The sequence below is a fragment of the Bos grunniens genome, chromosome 24, assembly GCF_055505025.1.
Source record: "Bos grunniens cultivar Pamir isolate PY7600 chromosome 24, Bosgru_T2T1.0, whole genome shotgun sequence".
Lineage (NCBI taxonomy): Eukaryota > Metazoa > Chordata > Mammalia > Artiodactyla > Bovidae > Bos > Bos grunniens.
This window is the reverse complement of record NC_141188.1, coordinates 45380827-45400855: the sequence shown is the minus strand read 5'-3', so window position 1 is coordinate 45400855 and position 20029 is coordinate 45380827. Positions and strand designations below refer to the sequence as shown.

The window sequence follows — 20029 nt, the reverse complement described above, 5'->3', positions numbered from 1 at the left end:
GTAAATATGGACTTGTGAAATCAAAATGACATGCTTCAAAGAGAAAAGTAATAATAAAATAACTACAAAAATATACTGAAATATTTCAACAAAACCCAGGAGTTGTAAAATACCAAGAAAAGGGTGGAGGATAAGAGAATTCTAAACTTATGTGCTTTGAGCAATGCCAAAGAATGCTCAAACTACCTCACAATTGCACTCATCTCACACACTAGTAAAGTAATGCTCAAAATTCTCCAAGCCAGGCTTCAGCAATACATGAACTGTGAACTTCCAGATGTTCAAGCTGGTTTTATTATTTTTTTTTTTAGTTCAGCAAATTAAGCATTTTATTTTTTACTAATATGAGTACAAATCAAAGTGTGATGAAACAGGCACTCTAAATCATTGCAGGGTCAAGATCAGTGCATAGCATCACTCGAGCAGGAATTTGTTGCTAATACGTGTATTTCTATGTGGTATCAAAAACTTTAATGCAATCTATCCTGAAGAGAAAATAACTATGAATATGGAAACTCTCTATGTATAGAAACATCCAGTCAACCGTATTTAAAATTATAAAATTCAGGAAACATCATATTAAAATTAATAAAACATCATAAAATCATCAACTTAGTTTTACACGGACTCAAAGAAATTTGTTCTGCTAAGATTAAAAAAATAGAATACAGAAATTTATATATAATGTATGTAATACATCAAATAAATGTTATATATAATATATAGTATATTATTAAATTATTTTTTAAATTTATAGTTAGAGAAAAGGGAGATTCAAAGGACATACTTCAACATGTTAATTGTTACATATGAGTTTTTTTTTTTCTTGATATACTTTTCTATTTCAAAGTAAGAAAATACAATTGGGGAAAACATTTTATATAACATATATTATTAATAATATATTAATAATAAAATCATTATTTTGTGTGATATTAAATATAGTCTCCATTCCATCCCTACATAAATAAGCTTTATTTTCATTCAGAGGTTTAAAATTCAAGAGGATATGGAACTTTAGAAGGACTGAGCATTTGTTAAATCATGACTTACTAAATGAGACCTAGAGAGGAAGGGTCAGAAAATGTGTGGGAAATTTTATTTTAGGAGGAAAGAAAACCATGCAGCCATGTGACAATGTGTCTGTCAAAAGAGATAATTAAGTTAATGTAAAAGGAATCCAAAAGGATCCTTATAAAAACTTGGAGATATTCTTATAATTAATATACAAATATTTTTTGCTGCTGTTGAAATAATGATCAACTCCTATCTTACTTTGATTACTATTCTGCTTTTCCTATAGTAATAGCACACTGATAAATTATATTTTCAGGGTAATTAAAGAGATAGTGGTTTAATTTCAGAATGAACTGATAACATTTTAAAAACAATGATATCAAATCTTTGCAAAGATAATACATACCCACAGTACTTGTCTATCTATCTAATAATATTCCAGAAGATGATATAGTACATAGATCCTCAGATATCCAAATACAATATTTTAAAAAGAAGTTTATTTACAGTATTTTCAGTTTAAAGTATTGACTTTTCTAACCATTTGGCAGCTGTTTAAAAAATATGCATACAGTTGGCAAAATATTTCTGCTTGTGACAAAATAGGCTTTTAAATATATGGTAAGTACTCTGACTTTTACTTAACTAAATAGAATTTGTATTTCAAATAATGAGAAGTAGTTTTGAAAAACCATTAAAGTGATGGTATTGCCATGTGGACTTTTTGCGGTAGACATAATGAAGAGCATTCTCAAAACACTAATAGCGAAAAAGGTGCAGCTTGCATTTTGTAATGATTCTTTTCCTCTATATGATACTGTTTGCATTGAACTTATAATTAAAGTACATTAGACACCAATTCTATTTGAAGGTAACTCAAATTTCTCAAATTCATTTGAGGAAATGCAAATGAATATGCATTTGGCTGTCATCTAATTAAATGAAAGACAAAGCACGACAGAGGGCAGAAGCCCTCTCTTTGAAAGAGATTTTCTTTTCCTCAGGAACAGACTGCTGTCTACATTTCATGGGCAAAGATGGGTATGGGAGAGATAGTAAGGCCAGAGATGGTCCATCATTCAATTACTTTGTGCAGAAAAGAAGAGAGCTTTGAGAAGAGAAGGACAAAATCCTTTGCCACTGAATTTTTACTAAAACTCTTTGAAAAAAAAAATTTTCACGGCAATTGGGTCCTTGCTATTAATAAATTAAAGGCAGTTTAACTTCCAGAAGCATTTAAAACATGCTGTGAAAAACTGTTAGCCTCTCAGTTATGTCCAACTCTTTGCAACCCCATGGACTGTAGACCACCAGACTCCTCTGTCCATTGGATTTCCCAGACAAGAATACTGGAATGGGTTGCTGTTTCCTTCTCCAGGGGATCTTCCTCACCCAGGGATCAAACCCTAGTCTCCCACATTGCAGCCACCAGGGAAGATGCTAAAACATGCTGGGGTGAGTGGGATTCAAATAATTTGCAAATGCAAGCAACTGCAGAACTAGTTGTTGAGCACTCAATCATGTCTGACTCTTTTGAGATTCCATGGACTGTACCCTGCCAGACTCCTCTGTCCATGGTATTTCCCAGGCAAGAATACTGGAGTGGGTTGCCATTTCCTTCTCCAGGTGTTACCAAGTCCAAGCTTGCTCTCCTGCCGTACAATAGGCCAATGAATCCAAGAGACAGGTGTTGAGGCAAGGAAGAGACTTTAATCGGGGAGCTGGCAGACCGAGAACATGGAAGGCTCTGCCTCAAAATAACCATCTTCTTGGGGTCTGGATGCCTGGTTCTTTTATAGATCAGAGAAAAAGAATCAATGAGGAAGCCTGGCTTGCTGCAGTCCATGGGGTCACAAAGAGTCTGACACGACTGAGCAACTGAACTGAACTGAGCATCCATAAGAGGCAGAAGAAAACAGAACTAATGGAATTAATTTTAAGACTTAAATGTTTCTTTTCAGTAAAGTCTACTTTATGTCATTCTACTATAGTTTAAAAAGATTCCTTGACTTTAAAGGTCAGTGTTCATTTAAGTATAAGCACAATAGCTAGATCTCAAGTTGATGACAGTTTAATAGTTTTCATCTTTCTTTCTTTCTTTAATAGTTTTCACCTTTCTTTAAGTGAAAGGTGTTCACCTTTCACTGCCCAGAGCCTGGTAAAATAAACTGCATTGCATTTAGGAATTGCAATGCTGTGTCCTATGTAGGGGATCCTATAGTGGCAATGGATTGCAGACCACTTTGCCATGGAAAGAGCTTCCTCTGCAGCTTCCCTGGTGACTCAGTGGTAGAGAATCTACCTGCCAATGCAGGAGATGCTGCTTCAATCTCTGCATTGGGAATATTTCCTGTGTTTCAGGGAAGAAGCCAGTTCTGACACCATGTTGGAAACTGTTTCTTTGACTTGCTTTCATTATTATAATTATACTAAATGGCTTGCCTGGCGGACCCTGCCCCTCTGCTTGATGGTAAACTAAAGTGCCCTTGTTTAGCTCATGGAGAGACACTTGTCCTGCCCACCTGTGAATAGAAGAGATTAACATACCCCTTCTGAAGGCTGGGCATTCCCCTGGAGATGCTTTGCAAGACTGAAGACCCTTTCACTTTACTTCCCACTGCATCTCTCTCTCTATTCTGCCTTTTGATTTTAATTCCTCAAGCTGGTTTTAGAAAAGGCAGAGGAACCAGAGATCAAATTGCCAACATCTGCTGGATCATTGAAAAAGCAAGAGAATTCCAGAAAAACAGCTATTTCTGTTTTATTGACTATGCCAAAGCCTTTGACTATGTAGATCATAATAAACTGTGGAAAAATCTGAAAGAGATGGGAATATCAGACCACCTGACCTGTCTCTTGAGAAATCTGTATGCAGGTCAGGAAGCAACATGGACAACAGACTGGTTCCAAATAGGAAAAGGAGTACATCAAGGCTGTATATTGTAACTGTGCTTATTTAACTTACATGCAGAGTACATCATGAGAAACGCTAGGCTGGATGAAGCACAAGCTGGAATCAAGGTTGTCAGGAGAAATATCAATAACCTCAGATATGCAGATGACACCACCCTTACGGCAGAAAGTGAAGAAGAACTGAAGAGCCTCTTGATGAAAGTGAAAGAGGAGAGTGAAAAAGCTGGCTTAAAGCTCAACATTCAGAAAACTAAGATCATGGCATCTGGTCCCATCACTTCATGGCACATAGATGAGGAAATGATGGAAACAGTGGCAGACTTTATTTTGGGGCAGCTCCAAAATCACTGCAGATGGTGAGTGCAGCCATGAAATTAAAAGACTTTACTCCTTGGAAGGAAAGTAATGGCCAACTTAGTGAAAGTAAAAGTGAAGTCACTCAGTCGTGTCCAACTCTTGTGACCCCATGGACTGTAGCCTACCAAGCTCCTCCATCCATGGGATTTTCCAGGCAAAAATACTGGAGTGTGTTGCCATTTCCTTCTGCAGGAGATCTTCCTGACCCAGTGATTGAACCTAGGTCTCCCACATTGTAGGCAGACACTTTCCCATCTGAGCCACCAGGGAAGTCCTTGACCAACCTAGACAACATCTTAAAAAAGCAGAGGCATTACTTTGCCAATGAAGGTCTGTCTCGTCAAGGCTATGGTTTTTTCAGTAGTCATGTATGGATGTGACAGTTGGACTATAAAGAGCTGAGTGTAGAAGAATTGATGCTTCTGAACTGTGGTGTTAAAGAAGACTCATAAGAGTCCCTTGGACTGCAAGGAGATCCAACCAGTCCATCCTAAAGGAGATCAGTCCTAAGTGTTCATTGGAGGACTGATGTTGAAGCTGAAACTCCAATACTTTGGCCACCTGATGTGAAAAGCTGACTCATTTGAAAAGACCCTGATACTGGGAAAGATTGAAGGCAGGAGGAGAAGGGGATGACAGAGGATGAGACGGTTGGATGGCATCACCCACTCAATGGAGATGAGTTTGAATAAACTCCAGGAGTTGGTGATGGAAAGAGAGGCCTGGTGTGCTGTGGTCCACGGGGTCACAAAGAGTCAGACAACTGACTGACTCACTGAACTGAACTGAAACTTCTGTGTAGGGGACGAGAGTTATGATAGATAAAGTCTTTTGTTGTACATAATAGATAAATATAAATGATTAGTAGTGCAAGGAAAGCAACCACAGGAAAGGAGTGTCAAAAAAATTAGTCAATTTCTGACTTAACAAGGAAGAGTAGGCTGAATAGTAAATAAATAAGCTAAAATGAGGAAAAATAAATGAGGGCATAGCAAAATAAATTAAATGATAGACATTAAATAGTGTGGTATCAGTTTTAATATTACCTGCAAGTAGACAGAACTCTTAGATTGAATAGAATGTAAACATTTAATTATATATTGCTTGCAATGATGCCTTAAGTGGATCAATAAAAAAGTCTAAAACAAAGGATGGGAAAAAAGATATTAGACAACTCCAAACAAAACAAAGCAGGAGTATTTGACTTAATACCAGAGAAACTGAGATTTAAGGTTAAAAGCACTGAAGAAGATACTGAAGGACATTACAGAAATATAAAAGGAACAATTTATGAAGAAGATATAAAAGACATAAAGTTGCACACACCAGGAAGTTCAGTTCAGTTCAGTTCAGTCACTCAGTCGTGTCCTACTCTTTGCAAACCCATGAATCGCAGCATGCCAGGCCTCCCTGTCCATCACCAACTCCCAGAGTTCACTCAAACTCATGTCCATTGAGTCAGTGATGCCATCCAGCCATCTCATCCTCTGTCGTCCCCTTCTCCTCCTGCCCCCAATCCCTCCCAGCATCAGAGTCTTTTCCATGAGTCAACTCTTTGCATGAGGTGGCCAAAGTACTGGAGTTTCAGCCTCAACATCAGTCCTTCCAATGAACACCCAGGACTGATCTCCTTTAGAATGGACTGGTTGGATTTTCCTTGCAGTCTCAAGAGTCTTCTCCAACACCACAGTTTAAAAGCATCAATTCTTCAGTGCTCGCTTTCTTTATAGTCCAACTCTCAAATCCATACATGACCATGGGAAAAACCATAGCCTTGACTAGATGGACCTTTGTTGGCAAAGTAATGTCTCTGCTTTTTAATATGCTGTCTAGGTTGGTCACAACTTTTCTTCCAAGGAGTAAACGTCTTTTAATTTCATTGCTGCCTTCACCATCTGTAGTGATTCTGGAGCCCAGAAAAATTAGGTCAGCCACTGTTTCCACTGTTTCCCCATCTATTTGCCATGAAGTGATGGAATCGGATGCCATGATCTTAGTTTTCTGAATGTTGAGCTTTAAGCCAACTTTTTCACTCTCCTCTTTCACTTTCATCAAGACACTCTTTAGTTCTTCTTCACTTTCTGCCATAAGGGTGGTGTGTAGGTATACAGATATATAATATGTACATCATGGCATCCTTTAAGAAGAGAAAAGATACTTTTCAGGGCACATTTACAGTAATCATTCATCTCCTTGCATAATCTTAAAATATTTCAAAAAAATACAGCCTAAAATATCTAATCATAATCTAATGTAATTTTAATATAAAAATCTTTCATATATTAATTTCTTAACTAAGCTTTGTCTGCCTGCATAATTCTTAGGACTAAAGAAAAGTCAAAAGTAAAATTACAGTCTAAGAAATGGAGAAAAGGCAAATATGCACTTCTACAGTGGTTAGGATTATTTTGATAAAAGTACCAGAGAGAACAGAGTCAAATTGCTTTTATAATAATCTCCTATGACAAGGAATGAGTTGGGAACTGCAACAGTTTAACAAGGAATCCTCAAGTGGGATGTTTCAAGGGATCCTTCAACTGCTCAAGTACATCTCCAGGACACTGTATTTCTTCCAATTGATCTGCCATGCCATTCTTGTTAGCTGGATTTATTCTCACTCCTCTCTCCTCACATTTGCAAAAGGGCTGCTTCATTTCCAGGTATAATATTAAAATGTGTTAATATCCATTTGAGTGAAGAGACTATTTCTTGTAGAATGTCTCTTTATAAGAACAAATAAACCTTGCCCAAAATCCCCTCAGTTCAGCTCAGTTCAGTTCAGTCACTGAGTCGTGCCCGACTCTTTGCGATCCCATGAATCACAGCATGCCAGGCCTCCCTGTCCATCACCCTGTCCAACTCCCGGAGTTCACTCAAACTCATGTCCATTGAGTCAGTGATGCCATCCAGCCATCTCATCCTCTGTCATCCTCTTTTCATCCTGCCCCCAATCCCTCCCAGCATCAGAGTCTTTTCCAATAAGTCAACTCTTCGCATGAGGTGGCCAAAGTACTGGAGTTTCAGCTTCAGCATCATTCCTTCCAAAGAACACCCAGGGCCAATCTCCTTTAGAATGGACTGGTTGGATCTCCTTGCAGTCCAAGGGACTCTCAAGAGTCTTCTCCAACACCGTGGTTCAAAAGCATCGATTCTTCAGCGCTCAGCTTTCTTCACAATCCAACTCTCACATTCATACATGACCACTGGAAAAACCATGGCCTTGACTAGACGGACCTTTGTTGGCAAAGTAATGTCTCTGCTTTTCAATATGCTATCTAGGTTGGTCATAACTTTTCTTCCAAGGAGTAAGCGTCTTTTAATTTCATGGTTGCAGTCACCATCTGCAGTGATTTTGGAGCCCAAAAAAATAAAGTCTGACACTGTTTCCACTGTTTCCCCACCTATTTCCCATGAAGTTGTGGGACCAGATGCCATGATCAAAATCCCCTAGTGGATATCTATTCACATATCATTACCAAGAATTTGATCATGTGCCCAAGTATAAACTAATCACAGGTAAAAGTGAATTTGATTCACAATTAACTGACATTAATTAGGATGACTTGACTGGGTTAAGCGAGCCTAATGGGAGAATGTGTGTTTTAGACACCTCAAAAATATCTGTAAAACTTATCATAACTGGTAGAAAACATGCAAAAATTTATAGTTTAAAGTTCAATAAATTCATGCTAAAATTTTTGAAAGAGTACAATATATAAATCAAAAACAGCATAAAGATAAAAATGAAAAGATGAAACCTAGTGAGACATAAACTCAAAAAAAAAAAAAAAAAAAAAAAACAAGAAAAAGAAAGGTTAAAACTACCTAAAAGTTATTATAGAACCAGAGTTTCACAGCTGAATTCTACCTAACAATTGAATTGCAGGAAATTCTAATGCTCTATAAATTATCCCACGCTATGAGTGGGATCCTGAACCTTAATAAACATGATATATAAAAAAGAATTGTATAGATCAATCTTATTTAGGGATATATGTAAAATTCCAACTAAAAATGAACAAATAGAATCCAGACTGATATCCCAGAATAATACATTTCACAAAAAGGATGTATTCCAGGATTATAGCAGTCAGCTTGTGTCCAGAAGGCTACCAATATAATTAATGAATAAAAAATAAAAGGTATGATTATACTAATAGTTGCTAACAAAATTTATCCAATAATTATAAAACAAAACAATTCTCTGATATATCAAAAGACCTATTAAAATAGAGTATGGAAATATAAAAATAAAAATGATGGGAAAATGCATAATATCACAAATAGGATTTTTTTTTAATAGAGCTAACAATTAGAATTCACATGCAATAGTGTGTGCTAAGTTGCTTCAGTTTTGTCTGACTGTTTGTGACCCTGCAGACTGTAGCCCGCCAGGCTCCTCTGTCCATGGGGGTTCTCCAGGCAAGAATATTGGAGTGAGTTGCCATGCCCTCCTCCAGGGGATTTTCCTGATTCAGTGATTGAATCCACACCTCTTAAGTCTCCTGCATCGGCAGGCAGATTCTTTACCACTAGCTCCACCTGGGAAGCCCCAGAATTCAAATACAAAAGGACTAACCAAGGAAAAAACAGATACCTTATAAAAACTAAAATTATGACTACCACTGCATCAAATAACAACAGTGACACACACAGATTTAAACTACATGAAATATAGGGAGAAATAAAAGTAAAGGGAGAATTGCACTACTGGTCCTAAACATTATTTCACATTTTTCGCTCCATGACAGAGCATATACTGTAAAAAGAAAAGAAAGGTAAGTACTAATAATGTAATTAATAAGCTTCTGCTGCTGCTGCTGCTGCTACTGCTAAGTCACTTCAGTCGTGTCCGACTCTGTGCGACCCCATAGACGGCAGCCCACCAGGCTCCCCCGCCCCTGGGATTCTCCAGGCAAAAACACTGGAGTGGGTTGCCATTTCCTTCTCCAATGCATGAAAGTGAAAAGTGAAAGTGAAATCGCTCAGTCCTGTCCGACCCTCAGCGACCCCTTGGACTGCAGCCTTCCAGGCTCCGCCATCCATGGGATTCTCCAGGCAAGAGTACTGGAGTGGGGTGCCATTGCCTTCTCCATTAACAAGCTAGATTTATATAATATAATAGCACATATTATGAGTTTTAAATTATATTTAGTACAATAAATCATATATATGATATATATATTTATATTGTATAAATAAAATTAAATGTATAAATATACATTTATATTATTATATATAACAAATTCTGTACCATCAAAGTAGAGACTATGGCTTTGTTCTTTCAAATTCATGAACATCGTAATAATTGAATATAAATATATATTATTCTACAAAGAAAATTATTGTAAATTTTAAAAGTTAGAAATATTAAATAGCATCTTTTGTATTCAAAAGAAAATAAAAATTGAAATTAACAGAATCAAAAAGCCAATAAGACCCTCAAATAGAAATCAATAAATTATATATAAAAAAATAGCTATTCAAATCTTGGGTTAAAGTGGAAAAAGAAATTAACTTTGTGAAATTTCTAAAAAATTGTTATATGTATTAAATATTAATGTCTTCATTAATGCTTTAAGATGGGTCTATCAAGGTAGGTAGATACCTTTTCTGGAAAAGACGAGTTTTCATTCCAATCCCAAAGTAGGGCAATGCCAAAGAATGTTCAAACTACTTACAATTGCACTCATTTCAGATGCTAGCAAGGTAATGCTCAAAATATTTCAAGCTAAGTTTTAATTAACAGCATGTGAACCAAGAACTTCCTGATGTACATGTTGGATTTCGAAAAGGCAGAGGAACCAGAGATCAAACTGCCAACAGCCAGTGGATCATAGGAAAAGCAAGAGAATTCCAGAAAAACATCTACTTCTGCTTCATCGACTATGCTAAAGCCTTTGACTGTATGGATCACAACAAACTGTGGAAAATTCTTAAAGAGATAGGAATGCCAGACCACTTTACTTGCCTCCTGAGAAATCTGCATGCATGTCAAGAAGCAACAGTTAGAACAAGATATGAAACAACGGACTGGTTCAAAATCAGGAAAGGAGTACATCAAGACTGTATATTGTCACCCTGCTTATTTAACTTCTCTGCAGAGTACATCAGGTGAAATGCTGGGGTGGATGAATCACAACCTGGAATCATGATTGCAGGGAGAAATATCAATAAGCTCAGATATGCAGTTGACACTAGCCTAATGGCAGATAGTAAAGAGGAACTAAAAAGCCTCTTGAAGAAAGTGAGAGTGAAAAAACTGGTTTAAAACTCAACATTCAAAAAACTAAGATTAGGGCATCTGGCCCTATCACATCATGGGAAACACATGGGGAAACAATTAAAACAGTGACAGATTTTATTTTCTTGGGCTCCAGAATGACTGCAAAAGGTGACTGCAGCCATGAAATTAAGACACTTGCTCCTTGGAAGGAAAGCTATGACCAACCTAGACAGCATATTACAAAGCAGAGACATTACTTTGCCAACAAAGGCCCATCTAGTCAAAGCTATGGTTTTTCCAGTAGTCATGTTTGGATGTGAGAGTTGGACCATACAGAAGGCTGAGTGTCAAAGAATTGATTCTTTTGAACTGCAATGTTGAAGAAGACTCTTGACAGTCCCTTGGACAGCAAGGAAATCAAACCAGTCAGTCCTAAAGGAAATCAGTCCTGAATATTCATTGGAAAGACTGATGCTGAAGCTGAAGTTCCAATACTTTGGCTACCTCATGCAAAGAGCCGATTCATTAGAAAAGACCCTGATGCTGGGAAAGATTGAAGACTAGAGGAGAAGGGGACGACAGAGGATGAGATGGTTGGATGACCTCACTGACTCAATGGACATGAGTCTGAGCAAACTTCAGGAGTAGGTGAAAGACAGGGAAGCCTGGTGTGCTGCAGTCTATGGGGTCACAAAGAGTCAGACATGACTGAGCAATAGAACAACAACAATCAAGGTAGGTGACTGGTTGAGATAAGGAAAATTGATGATAATATATTAGGATTGTTTAGAATAATACAATGAGACTATAGAAATGTTTTGATCAGTAAAGTCAAGATCTTGTTTATTAAGCAAAAAGTTCACCTAGAGAAACAATTTATTGTTTATCAAAATAGCTATTTTACAAAGTGAGTAAATTGGATAAAATCATTTCCAGGCATTTCTGTAAGCTGATAGTCAAGTTTTCTATTGACTTCTCTTTATATTCCTGGAAAAAGAAACTTTTTATATCTACAGTAAAGTCAGACCGACATAGGTAGTCTTGGTTCTCAGTGATGGAAATTAACTGTATGGAAACAAGTGGATTCAATTCTTAACCAAAACTATTCCAGAAGAGAAAGAATTTTTACTAGACTCCCTTCCAATTCTGAACGAGAACCCATGAGAAAAAAGCAATATCTTTTATTGGTTTCACATTTAAGGAATAGGTAAACTAATGTTATGTAAAATGCTCCAGAAAATAGAGGAAAAAGCACTCAATTTCTTTTAGTGAGAAAAGCATAGTATTAGTATTAGAACCCTAAAATCATAACGGAGAAGGCAATGGCAACCCACTCCAGTACTCTTGCCTGGAAAATCCCATGGATGGAGGAGCCTGGTTGGCTGTAGTCCATGGGGTCACTAAGAGTCAGACACGACTGAGTGACTTCACTTTCTCTTTTCACTTTCATGCGTTGGAGAAGGAAATGGCAACCCATTCCAGTATTCTTGCCTGGAGAATCCCAGGGACAGGGGAGCCTAGTGGGCTGCCGTCTATGGGGTCACACAGAGTCAGACACGACTGAAGCAACTTAGCAGCAGCAGCAAAATCATAAAAGTTCCACACACCAACCTTACTCATGTATTTGTGTAAAAATATTAAGTACAATATAGAAAAACAGAATCCAGCAAAATATTAAAAATGATGATGGAGTATTTATTCTAAGACTATAATAACGATTCAATATCAATATGCCAATTAATATATCTTACCAATAGTCTAAGGAGAAAAGTTATGTGAGCATATGCACAGATGCTGAAAAGCATTTGACAGCAAAAATTATTCTAAAAAATTTTAATAACATAGCAAAAGATGAATACTATCTTAATACATCTATCTCATCCTCAAAGTCAACATCATGCTAATGAGAAAATATTGGAGTTTATTAAAATCTGAAACATATAACTGCCATATAAGCCAGCCATTATACTTTTTATATTCTCCCAAGAGAAATGAAAGCAAATGGCCAAAGCGTGGCACCCACTGTCCTGGGAATGTAGAAGGACCACTACAAATACACACCCCATACCAAGGGGATAACAGCCAGCACACACTGAAGAAATAGGCAATAGGTATCCATATTTATAAAAAGCCCTCAATTCTGGACAAGACACTGGAGTAGAAGGATTTGAACTCACCTTCTCACACAAAAACAACAAAATCACTACTAACTGCTGAACAACCATTGACACAAAAGATTAGGACCTACCAAAAAATATATATTTTACATTTAAAGACAAGGTGAAATCACAATAAAATGGTAGGAGGGGCACTTTTATGATATAATGAAACCCCATATCCAGTGGGTGTGTAATCCACAAACTGGAAAATAATCATATTGCCGAAGTTCTCCCTCAAGAGTGACAGTTCTGAGCCCCAGCCTGAGGGTGTAGCATTGGAAGGAGGAACCACCACCCTCCAAAAGCGGTTGGCTTTGAAAACCAGCAGGACTTGAGTGTAGGAACTCCACAGGACTGGAGGAAAAAGAGACTCGACTCTTGAAGGGCACACACAAAGTTTCACATACACTGGGACCCAACACAAAGCAGAAACTCCATAGGATCCTGGACAGGACTCACCTACACATATTGGAAGGTCTCCTGAGGAGTCAGGGGTAGGCAATGGCTCACTGCGGGGCAGAGTCAAAGAAGCTGGAGGTAGAGGCCTCAAGGAATAAAGTCATCAGTTGATCTTTCAGCAGAAAGTCTGCAAGCCAGAAAGAGGTAGCACATTATATTTAAAGTGATGAAAGAGAAAAATTTATAATCAAGTACATTCTACCCAATAAGGCTCTTATTCAGATTTGAAAGAGAAGTCAAAAGCTTTACAGACAAGCAAAAACTAAGAGAAATCAATACCACAAACCAACTTTACAAAAAATACTAATGGAAATTTTCTAGGTGGAAAAAAAAAAAGGCCACAATTAGAAGGAAGAAAATTATGAATGGAAAACTCACTGGTAAAGATAAACATAAAATAAAAGTTGGAAATCATCCAAACACAAATATATCAAAATCAGCAATCATGTAAAGAGGAGAATACAAATGCAAGTATTGGAAATGCATTGGAAATTAAGTAATTAGCAACTTAAAATAATCTTGTGTATGTATACAGTCTGTTACATCAAAACCTCCATGCGAACCACAAAATAAAGAGCTACAATAGATACAACATGCACACAGACACTAAAAGCATCAAACACAACATTAAGTGAACTAAATAGGATGGGACTACCAAAACAAATCAGAAAAAGTTAATAAGATGGCAATAGGAACAAACATATCAAAAAAATTTTAATTTGAACTTAAGCAACATGTTTCTAAACAATCAATAGATCACTGAAGAAATTTTTAAAAAATACTTAGAGACAAATGATCATGAAAACATTAAAATTCAAAACCTATGGAACACAGGTACAAACAATTTTAAAAGAGAAGCTTGGAGCAATACAATCTTACCTCAGGAAACAAGAAAAATCTCAAGTAAACAATCTACCCTCACACCTAAAGCAACTAGAGAAAGAAAAAACAAAAGCAGAAGTTAGTAGAACAAACAAAACCATAAAGATCAGAGCAGAAATAAATGAAATAGAGACAAAACAGCTACAAAGATCAATGAAACTGAAACATGGTTCTTTGAAAAGATAAACAAAATTGATAAGCTTTTAGACTCGCCAAAAAAGGGGGAGGCTCAAATCAAGAAAATTAGAAATTAAAAAATGGAGAATTTACAATGGACACCAAAGAAAGACAAAAGATCATAAGAAAGCGCTACAAAAAAACTATATGAAAATAAAATTAAATAAAATTTAATATGAAATATAAGAGAAAATAAAACTTGGAAGAACTAGACAAATTCCTAGAAAGTTTCAAAGACAGAACCAGAAGAAATAGAAAATATGAGTAGACCAATCGCAAGTACTAAAACTGAAACAGAGATTGAAAAAATTCCAACAAAAGTCCAGGACCAGATGACTTCACAAGTGAATTCTATCAAATATTTAGAGAAGAGTTAACACCAATCCTTCTAAAACTCTGCCAAAAAGTTACAGAGGAAGGAATACTTCCAAGCTCATTCTATAAGACTATCTTCATCCTGGTACCAAAACCAGGAAAAGATACCACAAAAAAGTAAATTACACGCCAATACCACTGATGAACACAGATGCAACAACACACAACAGAATACTAGCAAACCAAATGCAATGATTCATGAAAAAGCTCATAGGAGGAGCTAAGATGGCGGAGGAGGATGGGGAGAACACTTTCTCCCCCACAAATTAATCAAAAGAACATTTAAATGCCGAGTAAATTCCACAAAACAACTTCTGAATGCCGGCAGAGGACATCAGGCACCCAGAAAAGCAACCCAAGTCTTCGAAAGGAGGTAGGAAAAAATATAAAAGACAAAAAAAGAGACAAAAGAGGGAGGGACGGCGTTCCGTCCCCGGAAGGGAGTCTTAAAAAGAGAGAAGTTTCCAAACACCAGGAAACCTTCTCACTGCCGAATCTGTGCCAAGCCTTGAAAGCACAGAGGGCAACATAACAGGGAGGAAAAATAAATAAACAATTAAAACCCGCATGTTGCGAGCCCTACGGTAACTCCCCCAGCGGAGAAGCAGCGCAGACGCCTGCACACGCCACTAGCAAGCGGGGGCTGGGCAGGGAGGCGCGGCTCGGGCTGCATCGCTTAGAGTAAAGATCTGGCCTGAATACCCTGAGCGCTATCTGAGCGAAATAATTTGGGCTAGCAAACCAGACTATGGGATATCTACCACGCGAAAAGCCAGCCCTAACCTAAGACACCGCCAGGCCCACGCACGGAACAAAGGACTGAACAGAGATAGCCGGCAGCAGACCATCCCCCTCCGGTGATAGGCAGCCAGAGCCGGAAGGGGACAATTACAGCCCCAGAGAGACATTATCTATAAAAATGTAGGCAGGCTTCTTTGCTAACTAAAACTTCTTGGGGGTCTGGACGGTCAACATCTGCCTGAGAAGGTGCGCCGGTTGCACACCTAGATAACCAAGGGGCGGGGAGGCGATAAGTCGCAGCAATCGTGCGCACCAAACACCTCATCACCTGAGCTGTTCGGATCTGGGAAGGGCACAAAATGCAGGCCCAACCGAGAGTCTGCGCCTCTGAGGACTACCCGAGTGCCTGAACCTGAGCACCTTGGACCTGGGAAGTGCAGGCAGCCCAGGGCTAGCCACGGATGGTTCCCGGCGGAGCAACCTAGAGCCTGAGCAGCGTGGGCAGGGAGGCTACACGCGCCGTCAACGGGGGCAGACCCAGTATGGCTGAGGCACTCCGAGCACACGCCAGTGTTATTTGTTTGCAGCATCCCTCCCTACCTCCCCACAGCGCGACTGAACAAGTGAGCCTAAAAAAAAAAAAAAAAAAGTGTCCTCCACCGTCCCCTTTCTGTCAGGGCGGAAACCAGACACTGTAGAGACCAGCAAACAGAAGAAGCTATAACAGAGGGAACTGCCTTGGAAGCTACAGGCAATAGATTAAAACCCTGTGGTTACTACCAACTACATAGGAAGGGGCCTATAGATCTTGAGAAATATAAGTTGGACCAAGGAACTAGCCAAAAGTGAACTGAACCCACAATACTCACAATAAAACCAGAGAAAGTCCTAGATATATTTTTACTATTTTTACGATCATTCTTTCTTTTTTTTTATTTTCAATTTTTAAAAAAAAAATTTAAGTCCTCTATTATTCCTCTAATTTTCACTTTTATAACCGATTACTTTGCAAAAAAAAAAAAAAAAGAAGACCCTACATATATTTTTTTTATAATTTTTTTGACCTTTTTTTTTTCCCTTTTCTTTAACATTGTATTTTTGAAATTCCAAACTCTACTCTATATGTTTAATTTTAGCTTTTTGGTATTTGTTATCAATTTTGTACCTATAGTTTTTTTTTTTTTATAATTTCTGTGACCCTTTTTTATTTTTTCTCTTTCTTTTTCTCTGTTTCTCTACTCTAGATTTTTTATTTATGCTTTTTGGTATTTGTTATCAATTTTGTACCTGTATTTTGTTTATAATTTATGTGACTTTGTTCTTGTTTGTTTTTTTTTCTCTCTCTTTCTTCTTCTTTTTTTAACATTGTATTTTTGAAATTCCAAACTCTACTCTAGATTTTTAACTTTTGCTTTTTGCTATTAGTTATCAATTTTGTACCTATATTTTCTTTATAATTTTTGCACCCTTGTTTGTTTTTGTTTGTTTGTTTTTTCTCTCTTTCTTTTCCTTCTTCTTTTCTTTAACATCGTATTTTTGAAATTCCAAACTCTACTCTAGATTTTTAATTTTTGCTTTTATGTATTTGTTACCAATTTTGTACCTTTAAGAACCCAATCGTCAGTACCCATTTTTCACTAGGGAGCGAGATTACTGGCTTGACTGCTCTCTCCCCCTTTGGACTCTCCTTTTTCTCCACCAGGTCGCCTGTGTCTCCTCCCTAACCCCTCTCTACTCTACCCAACTCTGTGAATTTCTGTGTGTTCCAGACGGTGGAGAACACTTAGGGAACTGATTACGGGCTGGATCTGTCTCCCTCCGTTTCATTCCCCCCTTTTATCCTCCTGGCCACCTCTGTCACCTTCCTCCTTCTTCTCTTCTCCGTATAACTCCGTGAACAACTCTGAGTGGTCCAGTTGTGGAGTGCACATAAGGAAGAGATTACTGGCTAGCCCACTCTCTCCTCTATTGATTCCACCTCATCTCATTCGGGTCACCTCTAACTCCCTCCTCCCTCTTCTCTTCTCCGAGTAACGCTGTGAACCTCTCTGGGTGACCCTCACAGTAGGGAAACTTTTCATCTTTAATTTAGATGTTCTATCAATGGTCCTGTATAGAAGGAGAAGCTTTGAAACTACTGTAAAAATAAGACCAATAACTGGAAGCAGGAGGCTTAAGTCCAAACGCTGACTCCAGGGAACTCCTGACTCCAAGGAACATTAATTGACAGGAGCTCATCAAATGCCTCCATACCTGCACTGAAACCAAGCACCGCGCAAGGGCCAACAAGTTTCAGGGCAAGACATACCAAGCAAATTCTCCAGCAACACAGGAACACAGCCCTGAGCTCCAAGATACAGGCAGCTCAAAGTCACCCCAAAACCTAGACATCCCATAACTCATTACTGGACATTTCGTTGCACTCCAGGGAGAAGAAATACAGCTCCACCACCAGAACACCGACACAAGCTTCCCTAACCAGGAAACCTTGACAAGCCACCTGTACAAACCCACACACAGCGAGGAAACGCCACAATAAAGAGAACTCCACAAACTGCCAGAATACAGAAAGGACACCCCAAACTCAGCAATTCAAACAAGATGAAGAGACAGAGGAATACCCAGTAGATAAAGGAACAGGATAAATGCCCACCAAACCAAACAAAAGAGGAAGAGATAGGGAATCTACCTGATAAAGAATTCCAAATAATGATAGTGAAATTGATCCAAAATCTTGAAATCAAAATGGAATCACAGATAAATAGCCTGGAGACAAGGATTGAGAAGATGCAAGAAAGGTTTAAAAAGGACCTAGAAGAAATAAAAGAGAATCAATATATAATGAATAATGCAATAAATGAAATTAAAAACACTCTGGAGGCAATAAATAGTAGAATAACAGAGGCAGAAGATAGGATTAGTGGATTAGAAGATAGAATGGTAGAAATAAATGAATCAGAGAGGATAAAAGAAAAACTAATTAAAAGAAATGAGGACAATCTCAGAGACCTCCAGGACAATATTAAACACTACAACATTCGAATCATAGGGGTCCCAGAAGAAGAAGACAAAAAGAAAGACCATGAGAAAATACTTGAGATAATAGTTGAAAACTTGCCTAAAATGGGGAAGGAAATAATCACCCAAGTCCAAGAAACCCAGAGAGTCCCAAACAGGATAAACCCAAGGCAAAACACCCCAAGACACATATTAATCAAATTAACAAAGATCAAACACAAAGAACAAATATTAAAAGCAGCAAGGGAAAAACAAATAACACACAAGGGAATTCCCATAAGTATAACAGCTGATCTTTCAATAGAAACTCTTCAAGCCAGGAGGGAATGGCAAGACATACTTAAAGTGATGAAAGAAAATAACCTACAGCCCAGATTCTTGTACCCAGCAAGGATCTCATTCAAATATGAAGGAGAAATCAAAAGCTTTTCAGACAAGCAAAAGCTGAGAGAATTCTGCACCACCAAACCAGCTCTCCAACAAATACTAAAGGATATTCTCTAGACAGGAAACACAAAAACGGTGTATAAACTCGAACCCAAAACAATAAAGTAAATGGCAATGGGATCATACTTATCAGTAATTACCTTAAATGTAAATGGGTTGAATGCCCCAACCAAAAGACAAAGACTGGCTGAATGGATACAAAAACAAGACCCCTGCATATGTTGTCTACAAGAGACCCACCTCAAAACAGGGGACACATATAGACTGAAAGTGAAGGGCTGGAAAAAGATTTTCCATGCAAATAGGGACCAAAAGAAAGCAGGAGTAGCAATACTTATATCAGATAAAATAGACTTTAAAACAAAGGCTCTGAAAAGAGACAAAGATGGTCACTACATAATGATCAAAGGATCAATCCAAGAAGAAGATATAACAATTATAAATATATATGCACCCAACACGGGAGCGCCGCAATATGTAAGACAAATGCTAACAAGCATGAAAGAAGAAATTAACAATAACACAATAAGAGTGGGAGACTTTAATACCCAACTCACACCTATGGATAGATCAACTAAACAGAAAATTAACAAGGAAACACAAACTTTAAATGATACAATAGACCAGTTAGACCTAATTGATATCTATAGGACATTTCATCCCAAAACAATGAATTTCACCTTTTTCTCAAGCACACATGGAACCTTCTCCAGGATAGATCACATCCTGGGCCATAAATCTAGCCTTGCTAAAGTCAAAAAAATTGAAATCATTCCAAGCATCTTTTCTGACCACAATGCAGTAAGATTAGATCTCAACTACAGGAGAAAAGCTATTAAAAATTCCAACATATGGAGGATGAACCACACCCTGCTGAATAACCAACAAATCACAGAAGAAATCAAAATTTGCGTAGAAACTAATGAAAATGAAAACACAACAACCCAAAACCTGTGGGACACTTTAAAAGCAGTCCTAAGGGGAAAGTTCATAGCAATATAGGCATACCTCAAGAAACAAGAAAAAAGTCAAATAAATAACCTAACCCTACACCTAAAGCAACTAGAAAAGGAAGAAATGAAGAACCCTAGGGTTAGTAGAAGGAAAGAAATCTTAAAAATTAGGGCAGAAATAAATGCAAAAGAAACAAAAGAGACCATAGCAAAAATCAACAAAGCCAAAAGCTGGTTTTTTGAAAGGATAAACAAAATTAACAAACCATTAGCCAGACTCACCAAGAAACAAAGGGAGAAAAATC

General features: G+C 37.7%; 1 pseudogene across 1 annotated transcript in view; it reads right to left on the bottom strand.

Annotated features, from left to right (window-relative positions):
- The window catches only part of LOC147346191 (glutamine synthetase pseudogene), a 209941-nt pseudogene that overhangs the window by 58065 nt on the left and 131847 nt on the right, over nucleotides 1-20029 (bottom strand). The window contains exon 4 of the transcript XR_015154010.1: nucleotides 13132-13258. The product of XR_015154010.1 is annotated as a glutamine synthetase pseudogene (transcript). The remainder of the gene's footprint in view (nucleotides 1-13131; nucleotides 13259-20029) is intronic.